Below are 21,959 nucleotides of genomic sequence, written 5' to 3'. Positions count from 1 at the left end.
ATTATGGTCGACTGGAGGAAAGGATGAAGGGCTCTTGGTTTGTTCCTCCTTACCAGCCCCCATGTTGAAATCTGGACACCAGTAGAATTGCCACCTTTAAGGTCATGTCCTGGAACTTAAGAGGCCATCACTCATTCATGTGTAATAGGGATGTAATAGACATCATGAAGATAAAGGACATTTTTTTAATCAAGGAAACATGGCTTACTATTTGTTTTCACTTAAATGTTTATGCTACGTTCTTCCTTCGGTCTTTGACCCCTAAGGCTGGACGCCCGGTGGGTGGTCTATGTGTGGGTGTTAAAACTTTCTATGCTGCTAAAGAGATCAAAATTGTGGGGCGTAAGGAATATCTGCTTTGTGTAGAAATTGCTGGGCTGCCTTTTGGGGGTGGGCATTTGCTAATAACTACTTTGTATGACCCTCCAGTGGGTTGCTGTCTAAGGGGCTGAAGAAGGCACTTATTAGTGTCCTTCGACAATGGCTTCTGTGGTATCCAAAGGGGGCGGTATTGGTGGCTGGGGTTTTCATTGTTGACTGTTATGATCACGGGCCAGATAGATCTACCAATAATGTAGCATTTAAATCTAAGTCTCCCAATTCTGGTTGCGACTGGCGGGCCTTGTTGCCCGAATTTGATCTATTGATACAGTATCCGACTCTGAAAGACGGACTTCATACATGGTCGAATGACAAGCATTATAGTTCTCTGGACTTTATGTTTGCGAATGGTCCGTTTTGTAGATTATCCCCATCACTGGTAAATATGCCAGTCCCCATGAGACCCTCGGAGGTATTCTGCCTTTCCTCTCCTTCCCCCAGAAGCTCATGGTATCCCAAGCTCTGGTTCTCTCTAGCTTGGACTATTGTAACAGCCTCTTTCTAAATCTACTTGCCTCTACTCTCCGCCCTCTACAACTTATCCAGAACAGGACTGCGAGACTTGTCCTTGGCCGCAAGCCCTTGGATCGTATCTCTCAGGCTTTGAAATCTCTCCATTTGCTCCCAGTGGATGCAAGGATTAAATTCAAAACCCTCTGTATTGTCCACAAGGCTTTCTGGGGCCTGGGCCCAAAATACCTTCAGCTATCCCTCTGCAAATACCTCCCCTCTCGAGCTCTTCGCTCCTCTACCTCTAACTCCCTCAGGGTCAGTCGATTTTCAAAGAAACAAGCTGGGGATAGATCTCTATCTTCGGCTGGGGCCTCCCTCTGGAACAGCCTCCCTGCCACTCTAAAACTTGAGGAGAACCATCTCCGGTTCCGGAAGCACCTCAAAACCTTCCTCTTTGCTTCTGCCTTTGCTCCCCTTCTCCCCTGCTGATCTGCTCTCTTGGCACTGTGTACCTGGCCACCATCTGTCCCCTGGGCCCAGGTACCTGCTCACCCTGCCACCTTCCTGTACTGCCTCCTGGCCACCCCTTGCACTGGGGACTGTATCTGTACCCATACAGCCCCCCCCCATTTTTCTTCTTTTTCTGCACTTATTAAGGCGTACCCAGTCTGCTGCCTTAAACACAGCACTTGCCACTTGCTGGCTGCACTACCACAGTTTACCTCAATTTTCTATTTATTTTATTTATCTGCGCTCCTCTGCTTCTGCACTTTCCACTCTCCCCCTTCCATGCACTTTTTCCCTTTTCCCTTTCCCATGCACTTGCGCGTTCTCAATGTCACTGGGCCTAGTAAGATCGTTTTTATGTTGTGCTGTGTTCTCCCTTGTTCCCCTCCCTTGCCTAGTTGCTCTCTGAAACACCTGTGTACGAGCGCGATACAAATAAAATATCATATCATATCATAATCGATCATGCAATATTGAGTATAGCCCTAAAGACCACTCAGTCTGGTGTTGTCCATCATTTGATATGTATTCCTACAGTCAATATCCAGGGTAACAGATTACTTTGGAAGAAGGGTCTTATTCAAGCTCTAAATGGGAAAATGATTGGGGCAGAGGCTTGGGGGGGGCCCAGATATTGCCCGCTTGTGGGTGGCGGCTCGATTCGCTGGTTGCCAGGTACTGGCCGCCATTCGACACGCCCACCATTGCTGGTCGTGGCATAAAAAAATTGGGAACTCCCTATGATGTTATGATAGCCAGCAAGAAGAGAGAGCCGAGGGCTGCCATTTATTTGGTCAAAAGACGTAATTATCCTAGTCTTGTTCCTAAAAATCAAGAAATCTCTGTCTTGAAAGGTCAATACAAGGGCTGGCTAAGCAACCATCGTTATAGTCAGGCCAGCTCTGCTCGGATGACTGTGCACAAACTCTTCCAAGAACAAGATACAAGAACATGGTTGGCACTTAATTCCGTCTAATCTGGCGGAGGTGGCGGTTTTGGAGGTTTGCTTTGTTGACCAGCATCGTTGGAGGACCTTTATCCAGGAAAATTACTGGGACCCTCGGGCATCCCCCAGGCTTTGGTCTGCAGGCCTATGACTAACACGCTGATGGGGCAGCTGGTCAAGGATTTAGATTTCTTTCTTGTTATTGAACAACTGGCTGCCTCTTGGTCTGCAGGCCCTGATGGCTTATGTAACATCTTATTTAAGAGGGCTCCCGTGTTTTGGATGGTGGTATTGTCACCTGTTCTTGCATATTTGTGATACTGGTTCTATCCCTAGGACATGGCAGCAGTCTGTCCTAATCCCTGTCCACAAGAAGGGTTCCCAGCACTTGCCAGAGAATTTCAGACTCTTGGCTATGCTGGATAGCGCCTCTAATTTTTCTTCTAAGATGCTGCATGAGGCTCTTTCGCAATGGGTAAAAAATCGTGCCCTGCTTGACATTACTCAGACCGACTTTAGAAAGAATTGCTCCACGAGCCACCCTTTGTGGGTTCTTCTTACCCTAACTTCTGGTACGCTACTTGTTCCAGAGCAGGCATTGTATCTGTGATTTGTAGATTACAGATCGGCTTTTGACAGTGTGTCACGGGGGTATTCTGGTCTAAGTTGGAGAACTGGGGCATTGATGATTCTATTTTGTATTTTTTAAAGCTGCTGCACTCAGCACTCAGACACTGAGGTACAGATTCCCCTAGTTCAATCTGACATTCTGGGGCCCTCTAGTCTTACAACAAAGGCCTAAAGAAGGGCTGCACGCTTGCTCCTGCTTTATATAATGTGTATGTCTCTTAAACACCTTCCCCCCTAGATTTGGTGGCAAAGATATACACTGCCTCACCTATGCCGATGAGACAGTCATTTTTGATCAAGCGTCCATCAGTCTGCAACGCTCTCTTGAGGCATTGTCTGCCTATGTGCATGCTCACGATGTTAAGGGGAACATTTCTAAGTCTAAAATCATTACAATTGGGAAGCAGGCGCACCGCGCTCCCAATATTGTCTGGAAAATGGATGGTCAACCATTGGAACAAGTGGGTGAATATAAGTATCTGGGTATGACTGTTCGGACAACTAAAGATCAATCACATACGGGTGAGGTTGTATGTTACAAGGCATGGTGTAAATGGCTAGCCCTAAAGAGTGTTATCTAGAGATTGGGTGAGGGATCGATTGAGGCTAAATTGATGGCATGCAAACAATCTATTGTTCCTGCTATTTTTTTTTAATTTGATTTACTTGAATTAACAATTTCTACAAAAAATTAAAACATAACAGATTAATTCCTAAAAGATCCCTTCATCCCTAATAAAAGAGATCCAACTTTGTTTAACCGACAGAGAAATATCAGTTTGTTTAGTTCATCAAAGTCAATAGTTAGCCCCCCCAAAGTCCAATGAGTAGCATTCGACGAGATCTCTGAACTCTCGGTGGGTCTATAAAATGGTCAAGGCTTCTGGTTCACAAGAGCCAATGGGGTCCCGAAGGCTCGGGGGGCAACGCTCTGTTTATTTTTAGACTTTTTTTTCTATGGGCCTCCTTCTTTTATCTACAGTATTTGTCCAAATTAATGTTCTTAAAAAAGGAGGTTACCCCAATCACACAGCGAGTGTCTTCACCGTTTGACAGGATCCTCCACCAAATATCTTCTGTTAGAGTTGTAAATGCTGCCATCGTTTTTCCCAACACTGTGTTTCTTATTTGATCCATCCCGTTGCAGCTCAACAGCAGGTGTCTACTTGTTTCCACTTAATCTTTTTTATTACAAAATCTGCACTTGTCCGTTATGGATTGTTTTCTTTTAAAAAGTACTTCATTTGTTTTAAATTGGTTTAAGCAAAATCTCAGCAAAGCCCTTCTACGAGTTTTGTTCGGGAACTTTTCCAAGTAGCTTCTGATCTCATTTAATTTCTTGGCTGGGTAGGGAATTGTTTAGTCAAGCTGTAGTTACTTACAATCTCATCCGTTATTATCCAATCTAGCTCAAAAGGTTTTTTGGTTACACTATCTGGGGTTGTTAGAAGCTGTTCTGCTGTGGTATTGATCTCGTTCAGTAGGGTGATGTTTTGATTTTTCCACTTTGTCAGTGTTTGGATGTTGTCCTTTTCCATTTCTTTTCCCACCAAATACAATGCTTTTGGCTTGATGTCTAGTATGATTTTACGATATAGCATCAGCTTGTTTCTTTCTTTGGTGACTTTGAGAGAGGGAAGACACAATTCGCGTCTAATAGATGGCATAGGAAACTCTTTGAAAGCCCTAGTACTTGCCTCCAAAAGTAGCTCTCCAATTTGATCCACAGTTCTTCCGGTAGATTAGGAATAGCCTTAGTTCCGTATAGTATTGCTGGGACTACTTTTGATGTATAAAAGGTTGTTGCTGGTACAAGCGAAAATCTACCATATTTTTTGTCAATGATTTGCGCTTGTCTGGTCAAAGCTTTCATTTTTGACCAAAGCACATCCTGCATTGGTTTCTCTGTGGGGTGGTTACTTAATGTGACTCCCAAATATTTAAAGGTGTTCACATTTTCCAGTTTTTGACCCTCCACGAACCAATTCTGTGTTGTTGTCTCTGGAGTCCTATAGCTGTAAGATCTAATAGAATAATATCGTCTGCGTAGAGTAGATGCAGTACCGTTTCTCCTCCAATCTGTGGTGGAAAGCATCTCACCGTGTCCTCCGTGTCTGCATAATCCATAATATAGGTGTTGTACAATGCTGGGGCTAGGGGGCAGCCCTGTTTAACACCCCTTGATATTTTGATACCTTCAGACAGAAGGCCTGCTTGGCTTAGCTGCACCTTCATTGAAGTGTTATGGTAGAGTGCTTTAATAGGAGCTAGTATTTGCTCATGGCAGTTTATGTGTTCCAGCTTTTCCCATAGCAGATCTCTATTGACCTGGTCAAAGGCTTGGACCAGGTCAGTAAAAGCCATATGCACTCGCTGTCCTGTTTTGATGACCTTCGCTTTTATTAAGCTCAGCATTAGTATGTACAGGCGGGATGGTCCCTACGTTCTTAACTAAGCCCGTTTGAAAGGGGTCAGATCTATTTTCCCCTTTTAGCCAGTTTTGAAAAGCTTTCAGTGCAAACCCTCCAAAGATCTTCCCGATGACGTCCAAAAGTGAGATAGGATGATAATTTGCTGGGTCTACTCTATCTCCTCGCTTAAAGATTGGTACAACTACAGCCGTACGCCATGAATCTGGGACATTTTTTTTCCTGATTACAAATCCTGAATATTTTACTGATGAAAGATGACCACAGCTCAGGGTTTCATTTTAAATCACTGTTCGCAATCCCATCTGGGCCCGGAGCCCTTGAATTACTTAGTTTCTTGATTTTTAAGAGGATCTCTTCCTCACTATGTGGGATACCCCACTCAAAATATTTTCCATTTTTTTTGGTGGTCCCACGCTTGGTCAGGCATTTAGCATTATGAATTGGGCCATACAGTTTTGCGAAGTGAGATGTCCACCTTGTTTCACTTACACTGTTGTGGAGTGCGTCCCAGTGGTACTTACTCCATTTATAAGGGACCAAAAATCCTTTGGCTTTCGCCTACAGAGGGTTTTCCTCATGTTTTCAGAGTGCATTTGGTATAGGTAGGCTCTTTTTGTCGAATCCAGGACTTGTATTCCTTTTGGGCAGTGTACCATCTCATCTTGTTCTCTGGCAAACCAGATGTTATTGCCATTCTTTTTATTTTTCTCAGTGTCCTTCTTCTCACAACTACTTTGTGGTTGTAGGCGTGTTGATGATCAGGTTTCAGAGATTTATTCTTGCACTTTATCATGAATGGCTGTAGAAGCGTTGTGTAGTTCAGGATATCTTGTTCTGTTTTCCCTCTGGTCCAGTTTTTTTTAGACATTACAGCGTAATTACTTGTGAGCTTTTTAATAGAATTCTCTATCAGCTTGAGGCGATTGCCCCTCCCGTTCACTTCAAGATCGTGCATATGCCAATGCTTAGGTTTCTGATAGTTAGTCCAACTTACGTGTGCTAGATTATGGTTGCTGTGCTTAGTTTTCTCTATTGCGACTTTATTCACCATAACCAACAATTCCTTCGATACAAACGTATGGTCGATTGTGCTTGTTTGGTCTTCACTTTGCCACAATGGGATGTCTCGGTTTGCTTTGGTTCTCAGCCAGTGAAGATTGTGAAGATCTCTTGCCCCTAGTGTTTTTTCTAAACACATACCTCTCTCCAAAATTGGGGCCGAGTTACTTAAGTGTGATCTTTGGTTTCCAATTCCTGGGCAGATGTTGGTCGATTTCCGTCATGATACATCCTAAGATTTTTAGTTGTTCAGATCCCTTCAATAGGAGATCTCAAATGACTTGCGATCTAATGTATAGGTAGGATCTATCCTTCCTCCCCATATCGCATGGTTCGACCATCCATAAATCGTGGTTCTGAATGTCACGTATTTTTGGTATCTGGGCGAATATATTTAAGATGGTTCTCCTGTTCAAAATTAAATTGTCATGTCCCCGATTTTTCCGTTCCATTTGGAAGATACAGGTGCTTTTTATTTTTGGGACTGCACTCTTACTACGTTCCTTCCCTCTTGGTGATGGTGGTGGAGTTTCGTCCTTTAATAATCTTTGACATCTCAGTGGCGAGTCTCTAGTTGGGGCATTCCTGTTTTCTTTCCCGAGATTACTGGCGTCTTGTTCCACTGATGTTTGCTTGTCGATCTAACAACCCCTTTTTTCCTTCGGTCAGGGTTGTCCGATCTACGGGCTTCTTCTTCATTATCACTTTTGTCGGCCTTTTCGTTTGAGTCTTTGTTCTTCAGTTGTCCCCGTGGCTGTGAGTCCGGTTCCTGGTCCCTGATGCACCTCTTTTTCCTCTGCTTCAGCCCTTGGTTAGTTCTATTTAAGGCGACCGCTTTTCGTTTGTATCTAGGAGTTGGGTTGGGATCCGAGTCTGCTTCTTCTACTGTATAGATACTCCATTCCATTGTATCATATGATGAGTCTATTATGTCATCTGCTGGTTAACTGCAGTTATTCATTTTTTTGGTCTGTGCCACGGTCTTATCTGTTTCTTTTTTTTCTTTTTGCTTTGTTGTTGTTCTTTGTTCCTTCGTAGTTTTCCTGTTTGTCGGAGTAAGTTGTTTGTCTAAGACCGACTTCTGGTGACGAAATATTCCAAACGTGAAAACGCTAGGTTTTTCTGGTTCCTTTCTTTTGGGGTTTTTCTCAGTCACCTTTTTTGGAGGGTTGTTTGGTCCTGGTCTTGACGGGGTCTGATTCACCTCTCTAGTTGTCTGTGTGCATATTTCCCCCGTTTGTTTCTTATTCTCTAGCTCTTGATGCGTTAAGGGGAGTTCATTTATCTTCGGTGTGTTTGATTCTTTGGCTAAGATATAGCCTTCCATATAATTTAGTTTTGTATGCATCAAAGCTATCAGCGATGTTTGGTCCTTTGCTGTGTCGTTCAATGCCTCATAGAGTTTAGTGAATGGTGCAAGAGCTATGGTTATGGTGGACATTATAGACAACATTTTTTTTGCAGCGATTCTTTTTGCCCCTCTGACATCATCTCACTGAATCTTCTATTAGGCTTCTGTGTAGTGGGCAAATTTAGTGGTTTTGTGTCACAACCCAGAGGTTGATTTCTGGTCGTTGCAGATAATCCTTCCCCACTCTTCTAGGGAAGTTCCTCTCTTTCAAGGAATCTGGGGTCTTTAGGTGATGTGCCAAAGACTTCCCTCCCAAGAGCTCAGCCTACAGGGATCAATACACCTGGCAGGCCGGGGGCTTGAGTGAAAAGGCCGGAGCAGAATCGTCAGAGCTAGAGGAACAAAGAATGAAACAGTTGTTCAGGAAATGCAGCCAAGTAGTGCCGGAGAATAAACAGCCGACACCGCCCACAATTACCCACTCTTACCTGCTCCGTAGGAATGATATACCAGTAACCTACTGGTATCGAAGTGCAGAAAACAAGGAGGATGAAGAGTGAAGGGAAGGTGTGCCAGTATCCTAGGAACACCACGGTGGAAGCAGCAGAGCGTCTTAATTAAGTTCAAAAGCAATCAAAATGTAAACAGCAGAGCGTCCCAAATTAAGGTTCCAAGCAATCCAAATGTAAACAGCAGAGCGTCCCAAATTAAGGTTCCAAGCAATCCAAATGTAAACAGCAGAGCGTCCCAAAAAAGGTTCAAAGCAATCCACAGTGTAAACAGCTGAGCGTCCAAAACAAATGGACAAAGCAATAGGTGTGGACCAGGAAAGAATTGAAATGATCAGGGAAGCGAGCGTTAATCTCACGCTATTTCCCTTTCGCAAATGTTCGGGTTATCGGGTCACCAAAACTTGAGGATTCAGAAGTAGGAGGTCAATAATGGGTAAGCCGGGTTCATATAATCCAAGGGGAACAATCGAGGGAGGCAGGCGTCGGGAGACAGACAAGGACAATAACGTGATTCAAGCGCCGGGTAGTCAGGAAGTCAAACAGGAATCCGGGAACAGAGCTCGTAACTAAGAGCAGTTTAGGAGCACTCGATCTCCGGATAGATGGGAGTTAAATGAAGTTCCCAACCAATGAAAACACAGCAACGTCATGCGTGTACGTCACGTGGTTGTAACAGCAAGAGTTGTGGGAGTTGTGGTTCCAAGACGTTTACGTGCCGGATAGCGCTCAGACAATCGCCAAGGCAACTTCCAATTTAGCTGAGACGTGACAGTACCCCTCCACAAAGAGCGCTCCCTCCTGAGTCTTCGCAAGCGTTGAGACCAAAAGGCACGCAACAAATGGGGTGCGTTCAAATTAGAGGCTGGTTCCCAGGACCTGTCCTCCGGACCGTACCCCTTCCAATCAATCAGGTAAGACCGGACCCCACGACATAGGCGAGTGTCCATGATAGCACGCACCTCATACTCGTCCTCTCCATGGACGGTAACCGGGGCGGGGACAGCAGGCAACCGTGTGCCAGGAACAAAAGGGCGAAGCAAGGAGACATGGAACACCGGGTGCACCCGCCAATGAGATGGTATCTCTAGGCAAACAGTGACAGGGTTAAGGCATCGTATAATCGTATAAGGACCCAGGTAACGTGGCAACAGTTTCCTCTTACCTTTAATGGCCAGATGTTTTGAAGAGAGCCATACACGGTCACCACAAGAATACGAAGGAGCCGGTGCGCGTCGCTTGTCAGCCTGCATTTTGGTACGACATTGCGCAGCTTGTAAATGAGATAACACAGATTTACGGATGGCAAGCAAGGAATCCTTCACAGCATTAGCTGCGGGAAACTGTTTTAAAGAAGGCAAGACAGGTGGCAGAGTCCTTGGGTGCAGACCATATAAAGCATAAAACGGAGAGCAGCCAATCGATGAATGGATAGAATTGTTATAGGCAAATTCTGCTGCACCTAGAAGCGAAAACCAATTAGACTGATGTTGCAGACACAGACAGCGAAGAAACTGTTCCATAGTGCCATTGGTACGTTCAGTCTGGCCATCCGTCTGAGGATGGTAGGCCGAGGACAAGCGGGCATCAATACCCAAAGATGAAGTAAGGGAGCGCCAGAAGCGAGAGGTAAATTGAGACCCCCGGTCAGATATCAGAACCGTAGGAAGGCCAAAAAAACGCACCACATGGTCAAAAAACAGACTTGCGAACATAGAAGCAGTAGGTATTCCTGAGCAGGGAATAAATCGTGCCATTTTGGTGAAAACGTCCACAACTACAAGAATGGTGGACATCCCCCCAATACAAGGGAGTTCCACCACAAAATCAAGGGTGACCGTATGCCACGGATACGGGGGTAATGGCATGTTCATTAGAAGACCCACGGGTTTACCTGGTGGTCTTTTGAACTGTGTACATACGGCACACTTGGAGACATATGTTTCGGTGTCCTTTTTCATACCAGGCCACCAACACCACCGGTGGAGAAGGTCATATGTTTTAGCCCGACCAGGGTGAGCTGCCAACGGGAGATCATGGGACCATTCGAGGGCTTTTCTCCGGGTTTGATTATCAGGCAGGTATAGTAGGCCTTTAACATATGGTAGACCGGTGATGAGTTCGGCGTCCAACTCTTTAAGTATAGTAGCATGATCCTTGGCCCATCTCTTTAACTCATCTAGGATGGACGGAGAAACCGAACAAACACACACTACAGTCCCTGAGGACAATACGGGGGTTGACTGTTTCATAGTTTCCATATCCGTACCAATACGTGATAAGGCGTCCGCCTTTCCATGTAACGGACCGGGGCGATATGTCACCGTGAAATCAAACATGGTAAAAAAAAAATGCCACCGTATTTGCCTAGCATTGGTGCATTTCACATGGGACAATGCTTGGAGGTTCCGATGATCCGTGTACACAGTAATGGGATGCTTAGCACCTAACAGATGATGTCTCCATTCATTGAATGCCACCTTAATCGCCAGTAATTCTCTCTCCATGATTGTATAATTACATTCGGCTGGCGTTAGTTTCCGGGAATGGAAAGCCACCGGATGTAGTCGATGGGTCGCCGGACAAATCTGCGATAGGATGGCCCCCACGGCAATTGCAGAGGCATCGGCTTCCACGATAAATGGAAGGGCCGGGTTAGGGTGTTGCAAGACGGGGGCAGTGGTAAAAGCCTCCTTCAGTTTGTGAAATGCAGACTGCGCTTGTTCATCCCAAAGGAAAGGGACCTTCGGACTGGTCAACCGAGTCAGTGGCGCAACTATCTCGGAAAAGGTAGCGATGAAACGTCTGTAGAAGTTAGAGAAACCCAAGAATGATTGAAGGGTTTTTACTGAAGTCGGGACAGGCCAATCCAGTACTGCCCGGACCTTGGAGGTGCACATAAGCACTCCCTTTTGGGATATTTGGAAACCCAGGAACTCTACAGACGATGCATGGAACACACACTTCTCCAGCTTAGCAAAGAGAGAGTGTTCCCTTAGACGAAGCAGGACAGAGCGTACATGTTGTATGTGTTGTGGTAAGGATTCTGAATATATCAGGATGTCGTCCAGATATATTACGACGTAACAATCCAACAAGTCCCTGAAAATATCATTAACAAAGTGTTGGAACGTCGCTGGGGCATTGCAAAACCCGAAGGGCATTACACAATATTCATAAAGCCCGAACTTCGTCTTAAATGCGGTTTTCCATTCATCCCCCTTACGTATCCTCACCAAGTTGTATGCTCCCCGTAAATCCAACTTGGTGAAGACGGTAGAGGAGGTCATTTTATCAAGGAGCTCCGTGATAAGTGGTAGAGGATACTGGTTTTTGATCGTGACATTATTGAGAGCACAATAATCCACACATGGGCGTAAATCCCCTTCCTTTTTAGGTACAAAGAAAATCGGGGAGGCTGCTGGTGAACGGGATGGACGTATGTGTCCCAAGCGCAATGCATTGTCCACATAGTCTCGCAGGTGTTCTTCTTCCTTTTGAGTGAGTGAATAGATACGACCGTGTGGAATGATTGCCCCAGGGATGAGATCGATGGGGCAGTCGTATTCTCGGTGTGGAGGCAGCTTTTCTGACAAGCCTTTATCAAACACATCCGAGTATTCTCGGTATTCCGATGGAAGCACAGGGCCCGGGATAGAGGATAAGGCACTGATGGAAGGAATACTAGTCACCAGGGCCAGGCAAGGAGAGAAGACTGCTGCCTCGTGAGACCCAAGGCATTTCTGTATGCAAAATGAGGATGAGAACCGCACGGTTTGTTCAACCCAATCAATTACGGGATTATGAGTTTGCAGCCTAGATAGACCCAGAATCATACCGAACTGGGGGGCCGTTATAAGGTCAAATGTGATAGATTCCGAATGACCTTGTAAGGTGGACATTTGTAGGGAAGTCGTTTGCTCCGTGACTTGTCCGGATATCAAACGGGAACCGTCTACAGCATGTATGTCCTCGGGTCGTGTTTTGGGAATTATGGGTAGTTTGTAACGTTCGGCCAAGCCAGAATCCATATAATTCCCACTAGCCCCGGAGTCTATCATTACAGGTTTGGAAAATGGTTTGATGCCAGGGGCCTTGAAACACATTGTAAGATACACATGTGAAGATGGAAAACACATATCCGAGCCTGGGTACATTTGACTCATCCTGAAGGCCCGGTTTACGGACGAGTCCTGGCGTTTCCCGCCGGTTTGGCGGGTCTTTTAGGACATATACGAATATAATGTCCTGACTGGCCACAATAGAAGCATAGGTTGTTCAACACCCGTTTCTCTCTTTCAGCCTTGGACAATGGACCCCTGATGGCCCCGATTTGCATGGGTTCGGCTTCACCTTGAGAAACAGGAGTAGTGCCATCTGCTCGGGAAGAGGTACGAATATCAGGATACCGACGTTCGCCCCTTCTTTGCCGAATCCGAGCATCGACTTGAAGGACCAGGTCGAGTAACTCAGGAAAACCTGGTGGAAGGGCGGGCACCACTGATAAGGCATCTTTTAGATCATCCGACAGACCTTTGTAGAAAACAGCCGCTTTCTTCTGTTCTGGCCACGTGGTTTCAGCCGCCAGCTGGTTAAAACGAGCCAGGTAGGTCAGGAGATCCGTTTTGCCTTGATTAATAGCCAAGAATTCCAAATCCGAAGTTTGTGCTTTGTATCGCATATCAAAAACACTGTTCATGGAATGAATTAACATATCGAAGTCATAAAGAGCCGGATCATTGGCTTCCAGCAACGGGTTAGCCCATGCTGCGGCGGTGCCACCGAGATGGGAGAGAACGAAGGCCGCCTTAGTAGTAGCGTCTGGAAACGCCAAGGGACGACAAAGAAAGTGGAGGCGACACTGATTCACAAAAGTCCGATACGCCTTGGGATCCCCCAAAAAGCGTTCGGGTGGGGCCAAAGGAAAAGGCCCAGGAAGAACAACCGGAGCTGGAGCCGGAGGGGATACAGGAGGAGGTGCTGCTGCAGCGGCATCACCGAATTCCTCATCATGGGGTAATGGCTGCACGAAGCTCTGTAATACATCCATGCGTTGATGTAAAGTCGCATGGGCGGAGGCCATATCGGTGCGCAAGGCGGAAAAAGCCTGCATGAGAGCTGCCATCGGGTCTGATGCAGCCTCCATAACAAAGTAGGCGTTATTGTAAGGCTCCTAAATCTGTCACAACCCAGAGGTTGATTTCTGGTCGTTGCAGATAATCCTTCCCCACTCTTCTAGGGAAGTTCCTCTCTTTCAAGGAATCTGGGGTCTTTAGGTGATGTGCCAAAGACTTCCCTCCCAAGAGCTCAGCCTACAGGGATCAATACACCTGGCAGGCCGGGGGCTTGAGTGAAAAGGCCGGAGCAGAATCGTCAGAGCTAGAGGAACAAAGAATGAAACAGTTGTTCAGGAAATGCAGCCAAGTAGTGCCGGAGAATAAACAGCCGACACCGCCCACAATTACCCACTCTTACCTGCTCCGTAGGAATGATATACCAGTAACCTACTGGTATCGAAGTGCAGAAAACAAGGAGGATGAAGAGTGAAGGGAAGGTGTGCCAGTATCCTAGGAACACCACGGTGGAAGCAGCAGAGCGTCTTAATTAAGTTCAAAAGCAATCAAAATGTAAACAGCAGAGCGTCCCAAATTAAGGTTCCAAGCAATCCAAATGTAAACAGCAGAGCGTCCCAAATTAAGGTTCCAAGCAATCCAAATGTAAACAGCAGAGCGTCCCAAAAAAGGTTCAAAGCAATCCACAGTGTAAACAGCTGAGCGTCCAAAACAAATGGACAAAGCAATAGGTGTGGACCAGGAAAGAATTGAAATGATCAGGGAAGCGAGCGTTAATCTCACGCTATTTCCCTTTCGCAAATGTTCGGGTTATCGGGTCACCAAAACTTGAGGATTCAGAAGTAGGAGGTCAATAATGGGTAAGCCGGGTTCATATAATCCAAGGGGAACAATCGAGGGAGGCAGGCGTCGGGAGACAGACAAGGACAATAACGTGATTCAAGCGCCGGGTAGTCAGGAAGTCAAACAGGAATCCGGGAACAGAGCTCGTAACTAAGAGCAGTTTAGGAGCACTCGATCTCCGGATAGATGGGAGTTAAATGAAGTTCCCAACCAATGAAAACACAGCAACGTCATGCGTGTACGTCACGTGGTTGTAACAGCAAGAGTTGTGGGAGTTGTGGTTCCAAGACGTTTACGTGCCGGATAGCGCTCAGACAATCGCCAAGGCAACTTCCAATTTAGCTGAGACGTGACATTTTGTGCCTAGTTTTGAAATGCTTATGTTCTATTGTGTTGGAGCTTTCTCTTGGTTTCCATCGTCATGTTGTATTTCCTCCATTTGTGTTCTTGTTGTTTGGACCTTTGTTTGCGGTGATCCTTTCAGTTGAGATCCCGTTGTTTGTGTAGCTTTTGTGGAAGTACGGTCCCCGGGGGTAATTCTGTCACCCCTGATCGTTTTGTCCTGGCTTATTATAGGTCTTGGTCCGACTCCCATCTCTTTCAGCTTGAAGTTCTGGTTGATCGAACTTGTAGACTGCAGATTTGAACATTTCTCCTTGTCGGTTTTTGTTTGTGGTTGTTGCTTGTCATCCTGACCACCTTGTATTTTTTGGATCTTGGATACTGAATTCGGTTGGATCCTAGAGTTGTTAAAATGCCATCTAATTGGCGTTGAAGTTGAGTTTTTCTGGGGACTTGTTGGTGTATCCACCAAACCCGTCCCCTGTCTCTTTTCCCTGTTTGCACGCGCGTTCGTCCCTCGTTGGAATTAGGGTTTGATCGTCTCCTTGGCGAGGGTGCAAGCGTTTATGCTTATTAACTCCTGTCACGGGTATGTCATTTTGTTCTCTCCCGTTCGGATTGGTTGTTCCGGCTATTATGTACTTACTGGAGGTATTGCCAGAGACCTCTGTTCGATGGTTGGAATGACTTGAGGTGAAGATTCTGCGTTCTCTGCTGGGCTTGCCTTGCTCAGTACCTGTGCAGGCCGTCAGGTTGGAGCCTGGCTTGCAGTCTTTGACCTCACTATGGAAACTTGCAGTCTATAGACTCTGGGCAAAAATTACGCTTGAGGTAAATAGCGAGGCTAATCTTTTGAATCACTCTGTCAGGCATGCACGGAGTGTATCCCGGAGCATTTTGTTTCATGGGTTTGAAAAAAACAGTTATGAACCACTTCTCGGACATTGGTCTAAATACTGTTCCTTCCTCAATGATTATCATCTGGCCAAAATACTGATACATTGGCTTTACGTCCCAGATACGTTCAATATACCCATCAAGGTTTACTTGGGAGTCGCCCACGCAGCTACTTGATTAAATATTGTTTTCCTTGACTGGTGCAATTTATTCTATATCTCAGGTTCGATATCCTGCCAGTGTTGTCTTTCACTGGGGCTTGGACGGGAATACCCTGTGACCTTAGAACCTGTAGGATTAATGGTGAAGAAATTGAGACAGCTCGATATATCTTGACCCAGTGTCCATGTCTCTAACTTATGTATGATATGGAGTATGAGACATATCATCTGCTTATATTCTGTTTTATCCTTTTTATGGTTTTTAATGTAGAGCAAAAGGTTAATTTTACCATATGCACTTAATAAAGTAAAAAAGCAAGAAAGAAAAAAAAACAAGGGCTCAGGCTCGGATTTACGCCATCACAGGTTAATCTCCTTGGCGAGGTGGAAGTTTTGGTGTGTAGCAAAGAGTAAAAGGTGTACAGACTCCAATAGCATATCCGTGGTTGCGACTGTCTTTTGCCACATTGAAATGCCACATTGAAATCCTCGAATTATGTGTTGGGTGTCTTTGTCAATCTACAGTGACGAGACAAAACCAGAAGAAGAATATTTCTTGATAGCAGCCTCACGTGTAGCAACGGGCACCTTAACGGCGTCCTCTGATTACAATCTCTAATTTCTCTGAGTTTAAATATGGCCCACCTATACAACTTGCAAAGTGCATTTTTAGGCGACGATTTGGGAGTGCCGGAATTCGAGGAACCCGAAGGGGAGTAGATTGAAGTACCATCTGAAATCTCATTTCAAGTCTGCATTATGTTCTCCGTCGCTAGGATTAACATTGCAAGGAAAATTAATTTATGATATCAGGCTCCCTCATCTTTGTGCATAAATGTACCGGTGGAATGAGAAACCATGGCTATTTCTACACCGAACCATTTCACCTCGATGGAAGCACAGGCGATACAATCAGAATATGCACTGACTGTGACACCTTTAAAAAACAAAGCATATCCAACTTTCTTCCAATTCGGAAAAGTCAGAGCCTGACTGGCGTTGCCTAGATGGAAACAAGTGAATCAATGGATCTATTGGTGCAAAGTCGTGGATTCGTTTGCGATCATATATCTACCCCCAATCCATGGAATACAGGCGTAGGAAGGAAAGTTACCTCACAAACGCCTCAGGAAATGTTTTTTTAGTTGAATGCGATCACAGTCTCAGAGACGGACTTAACAGATATTGACCAAAGTCCAAAGAAGAGCAACAGAAGGACATAAAATCGATCCATGGCCTTCAAGGGACCATGAAGGGGTGCTCTAATGTCGACAGTGCTCCCACTCTCTCTGCACTCAATTTCGTACTTACCTCACTAGTGAAAGCTTTTGAAATATTGAGAGGCAAAGTGCATCAGCACACAGGAATACTGGTGGAACCGACTATAGATATGCATGAAAATGAAAGCACCCTAGTGGGATTAAAAACTGAAATAAACTCACTTAGAGAAGATGTCTTGACAAACTTAAAATCGGACACAAAGAGACACTCAGAATTGCTGACTGCCATGCAAGTAAATTGGGAGGGTGCAAACATGGAATCGACAATATTGAATGAGAATCTGAAAGATATGAGGCAAGAGATGCACTGTTATCATCAGAATAAATGAGGATCTGGGGTGGATAACGCAGCCCAGACAGGAATAGAGACATTTTTGGATAGCACACCCATCTCTGAGTCAATTATGCAGGAATTTGTGAGTTTGGCGGAGATATCAGAGGTTGAATACCTGCAAAAGCAGAGAATAGCACTACCCAGTTCAGGGAATAATCAGCTAATGCATGAACTTATGGAGACAAGCAGTAAGTCTAATGGTAAAACAAAGAAGACACTGAGAAAAGCAGGGAGTGCAAATAATGGAATACATTGAAAAAACCCAGCAGGTATAGAAAACAAAACATCAAAGAAGGAAAAAGACTCGTAAGTCTGAGACAACACAATTTGTTTGGAAGCTAAAGCTGCCACACGTTAGAGTGAAAGATTCTTCAACAAGGACCAAGCACCTGGAAGTAGAATAGAGAAACTTCGAATGATGAGACCCGGGGGAGCAAAAAGACTCGGTCTAAAGATGGCAGTGGAAAGTGGTATGGATAAATATACGCAACTAATGGCAATCACAGTGGGGATTCAAACCGAAAAACAAGAGGAACCTGAAAAGGCTGGTGCTCATTTTCTTGCATGGGAAAGCTAATTCCAAGGTCTTGAGAGATGTTAACTTGGTTCTCAGTAAGCCCTGTGATACAAAATGTGCTCAAGAAAACGAGCAAACAGGTATTAACAGTGCTGTTGACAAGGCAAACGATAAATTAAGTCAGGAAGTGCTGAAGAAAAATTGTAGAGTTATCCATACTCAAACAGAGGATGATAGGAGTAAGGAATCATACTTTGAACTGTGCCCGGGGACATCTGGGAGGTAAGGTACAAAGACCTGTAAATGCCTTGGTGAACAGAAGGGACAGGAAAATAACCTTCAAAAGAAGAGATCACAGGGTACTTTATCATTTGCTGTACCAACGGTTTGGATGACACGTGTGGATGTGACTAGGCAGAGGTCAAGGCCGCTCAATCGTAGTAAGTTACTATCGATCTTCAAAGGAGTACCAGACCTGTTCTATTTGTCAACTGTAGTATTGAGTATATCCGGTGTCCACATGCTAAATGCACTGATATAATGAAAATGGAAATAAAGGCAAGGTTGGGAGTAAGTGCCATTTTAGCAGCAAGTGATGAATTGTTAAGGAAGGGCTTTGTGGTTTCCTCTGAATTGTTGCATGATAGCAGCTCAATTTGAAGGAGAAAAAGTACCTTTGAAACGGAAGGTACCTTTAGTAAAACAAGAAGTGATAGTGATCGGCTGGATTACGAAGGGTTCCAGTTCCTTTCAAAACATGGTAACTAAGGAATACATATTCAAACAGTTTGACCTAATTGTCTACAAAGAGAGATGGTTAAAGATAAGTTTTAAGGTGGAGAAGTTCTCAGTATTTGAGTAGTTTGCTACAGGCACGGGAGAGGAGTGATCATCGGGAGGACTCTTGATTGCATGTCGAAATTCAGTTTTCAAGAATTCAGTACTTTTTTGTAATAAAACACCAGGAATTCTGGCTGTAAAAACTGTCATTAGGAGTGAAAAATCTATGGTTAGTGATCAATAACTATTGGAACCCTTCCTGTTCCTCCCTCTTGAATTTTCAGCAGTCGGTCTCAGATCTGCCCCTTAGAATTGAGGTACAATATTCCTCTACTAGTATTATCTTAATGGGAGATATGAATTCCTAATGTATATGAACCAGTGTTCCGGGGGCTAAGTATTTTAGAGAACCATCTGCAAATGGAAAGAGCTGGTATTGTTTTCTCATGAAGAGGAATTTATTGATGGCTAAAGGGAACATCGAGGGGGACCTTCCCCCTTCATCAACGAGGAAGAGGGATGAGAGGTGTCCAACTATTGATTACCTCTTCTTGTCCAAGGACTTGTTTGAGAAATGTAGCCATTTCCACGTTAAACAGGGGGTCTCAAGTGATCATGAAATGCTGGAAGGGACATTTGCCCACCAAATTGTAAAGTGTGAAGAATAATTTAGGGAGGAATTAGAAATAAATAATGGGAGAAATAGAGCTGTGAAATTTAGAAGGGGCTGATGTGACCTTATTAATTAGTTGCATAATATCGTAAGTATAAGGTGCGATAGTAAATTAGCAGCAATCTGTAGTCCAAAGAATTTTGTAAAGTTTTTATGGTATCTGAATACTCCTGAAATAGTGGGAAAACAACTAACATGCCAATACAAACATATATTTGCTGACAGAACCCGGAAAATAAAACGAAAACTGAGAAGAGCAGTGCGTGCTTTAAAGTGTAAGCATCTGGCAGAAGATGTGTTTTTGAGAGAACTGAAAACACTGAGAAATTAGTATAGAAACTGGTCTAGATCTAATAAATATTTACCCCTGCAATGGGATGTTGAAATGATATTAAGGGTTGCAGGTCAGACCAATTCGAGAAACTTTTGCCCACTGATTAATTCAACCAACGTATCCCAGAGTAATCTCCAAGGTGGTATCATACAGGAAGATATGTGGCATGAGTACCTGATAAAGCTATATGGGAATATGCCGGATCAAATGTATGAATCCCCAAAGGGAGTAAAATGGAAGTTGAACATCACACATGAGGGAATAGAAGATCTGATTAAAAAACCATCATTCTCTTGGGCCGCAGGGCCTAATGGGTTATCTGATCATATATTAAAATCTGATTCTAGCCTGTGGTCTCGTTTGCTATCAGTACTATTCAAGGAGGAAGCGAGGACGAGACATCTTCCCGACTCATGGAGGAGATCCATTATTATCCGAGTCTATGAAAAGGGAGGTCAAGTGGATCCAGTGACTTACCGCCCAATCTCACTCTTGGACGCAGATAGTAAAGGTTTTACGGGTGTTATATTGAAAGAACTTGAAACATGAGCGGAGACATCGGGAATCTTATCAAAACATCAAATTGGCTTTTAAAGGGGTCTTTCAACATCCTTGAAAGGTATTTTAATGAGCATTGTGTGCAGTGGGTCTTTTCAAAAGAGAAGACCCTGCTATACAGGCCTCGACTGATTTATCCCAGGCTTTTGACACGATAAATAGAGAGCGTTTTTGGGGCAAGTTGAAGAGCTGGGGGCTGCCAGAGTCTTTATTAGTGATCATAGTGGATCTGCATAAGAACTTTCACCTACAGGTTAGGCTTGATAGAAAGGGCATGTTATCTGGTGCTACCAAGACGGAAAGGGGGGTAAGGCAGGGTTGCTTAATTGCACCCTTCCTTTTCAACCTTTACTTGTCCGATCTAGCTAAGAGCTTGGAAGGGTCTGTGTTGGCAAGTCCTAGAATGGGGAATGGGAGGATTCATTAGATTGCCTACACAGACGATATTGTGCTTCTAGACTACACCACAAGAAGTCACCAATGTCTGCTGGGGTCTATAGAAGACTATGCAAGGCTGAATGAACTAAATGAACTAAAGACAAAGTCACAAAAGTCTAAAATTATGAAATCTAAGCGTCCAGTAAAGATAGTGCATTCATTTGTATGGCGCTTAGGAGAAGTTATTCCAGTTGCTGACGAAGTCATATACGAAGTCATATACTTGGGCTTCAAATTGCAGTCTTACCCCACCAAGGCATATTTAACAACAATTCTGGAGGGGAAAATATTACAACTAGGCTCGCAAATGAAAGAAATCTTGAATTCGTACTGTAAATTCTCGTCAACACCAGTCATAAATATCTATTTTGTTAAGGCACTCCATCTTTGCTATATGGACTAGACGCAAATCCAGTGTCTAGGTTAATTGATTGGGAATGCCTAAATGTGTGCCAATTGCCAGTGTGAGGTATGAATTAGGCCTTGAGTCAATGAGATCTCTGATGGAGTGGAGGTTAGTTTCATTATACAGGCTGATCTTGGCTCCACCTAAGAGCTCATTGTACAAAGATCTTGGATATGTGCTGGGGGAAAACACTAATAGTTACCTAATTAATTTGAAAGCACAAGTGTTAGAAATTCTAAGGGGATGTGACCGCTCGGAAACTGATCTCATCCTAAACCCCATGAATGTGAAAGAGTGCTTGAAAAGGGTGGATTGAATTAACAATATAACATTGATGCGTAGATCGTCTTTATTGCAGTCATTGGGCCTCATTATAACATAGGCTCTCCTGCAATGAAGGGTGCAGGTACGGGACCGGCACCCTTCATTACGGGACGCCCTATTACGAGGTTCCCTTTGCGGGACCCGGTAAGGACGCCTGGTAAAACCAGGCGTCCTTAGTGGGTCCCGTGAAGGGAACAGGGAGCTAATAACGGGCCGTTATTAACAGGCCCGATATTAGCTCCCTTACCATTTCCATTGAGCCCTATGGGGGCTCAATTGGGAATGGGGATGGGTTCCTTCAAGGAGGAATTACCGGGTCCTCCAAAGTCGGAATGACCCGGTTATTCCTCATTGAAGAAACCCAGTACTGGGACCCGGTATGGAGGCAGCCATGCCCTTATTAACGGCATGGCTGCCTCCATACTTGTAATGAGGCCCATTGTCATGTTTGGACAAACCGAGGGCCTTGCGGCCCATGTATCTAAGGCAATTTCCGGATCCTCAGGGGAGATCAGACTTCTTGATATTTTGTCTCAATCTGTTACTGACGAGAGAAATCCTACATATTATGTAAAAGGAAGAGTATAGGGACAATATATGCCGTCTTTGTGGTGGAACTGATTCACAGACATATCCTACTGTGTTGGTACTTGGGATCTTAGAGTCATGAAACTTACAAGATTTGTTGATAAGGTCTGGTGGCTAACAATGCCTTCCTACTGGGAAAGAATG

At 44.6% G+C, this 21,959-nt stretch overlaps 1 protein-coding gene across 5 annotated transcripts in view; it reads right to left on the bottom strand.

The window, feature by feature from the left end:
• Positions 1–21,959, bottom strand: part of LOC138472418 (uncharacterized) — a 1,989,442-nt gene that overhangs the window by 1,762,181 nt on the left and 205,302 nt on the right. The window lies entirely within an intron of this gene.

Source organism: Ambystoma mexicanum, chromosome 8, assembly GCF_040938575.1.
Source record: "Ambystoma mexicanum isolate Mex_15411 chromosome 8, UKY_AmexF1_1, whole genome shotgun sequence".
Taxonomy (NCBI): Eukaryota; Metazoa; Chordata; class Amphibia; order Caudata; family Ambystomatidae; genus Ambystoma; species Ambystoma mexicanum.
Note: the sequence above shows the minus strand (reverse complement) of the source record. Positions and strands in the feature narration are given on the sequence as shown.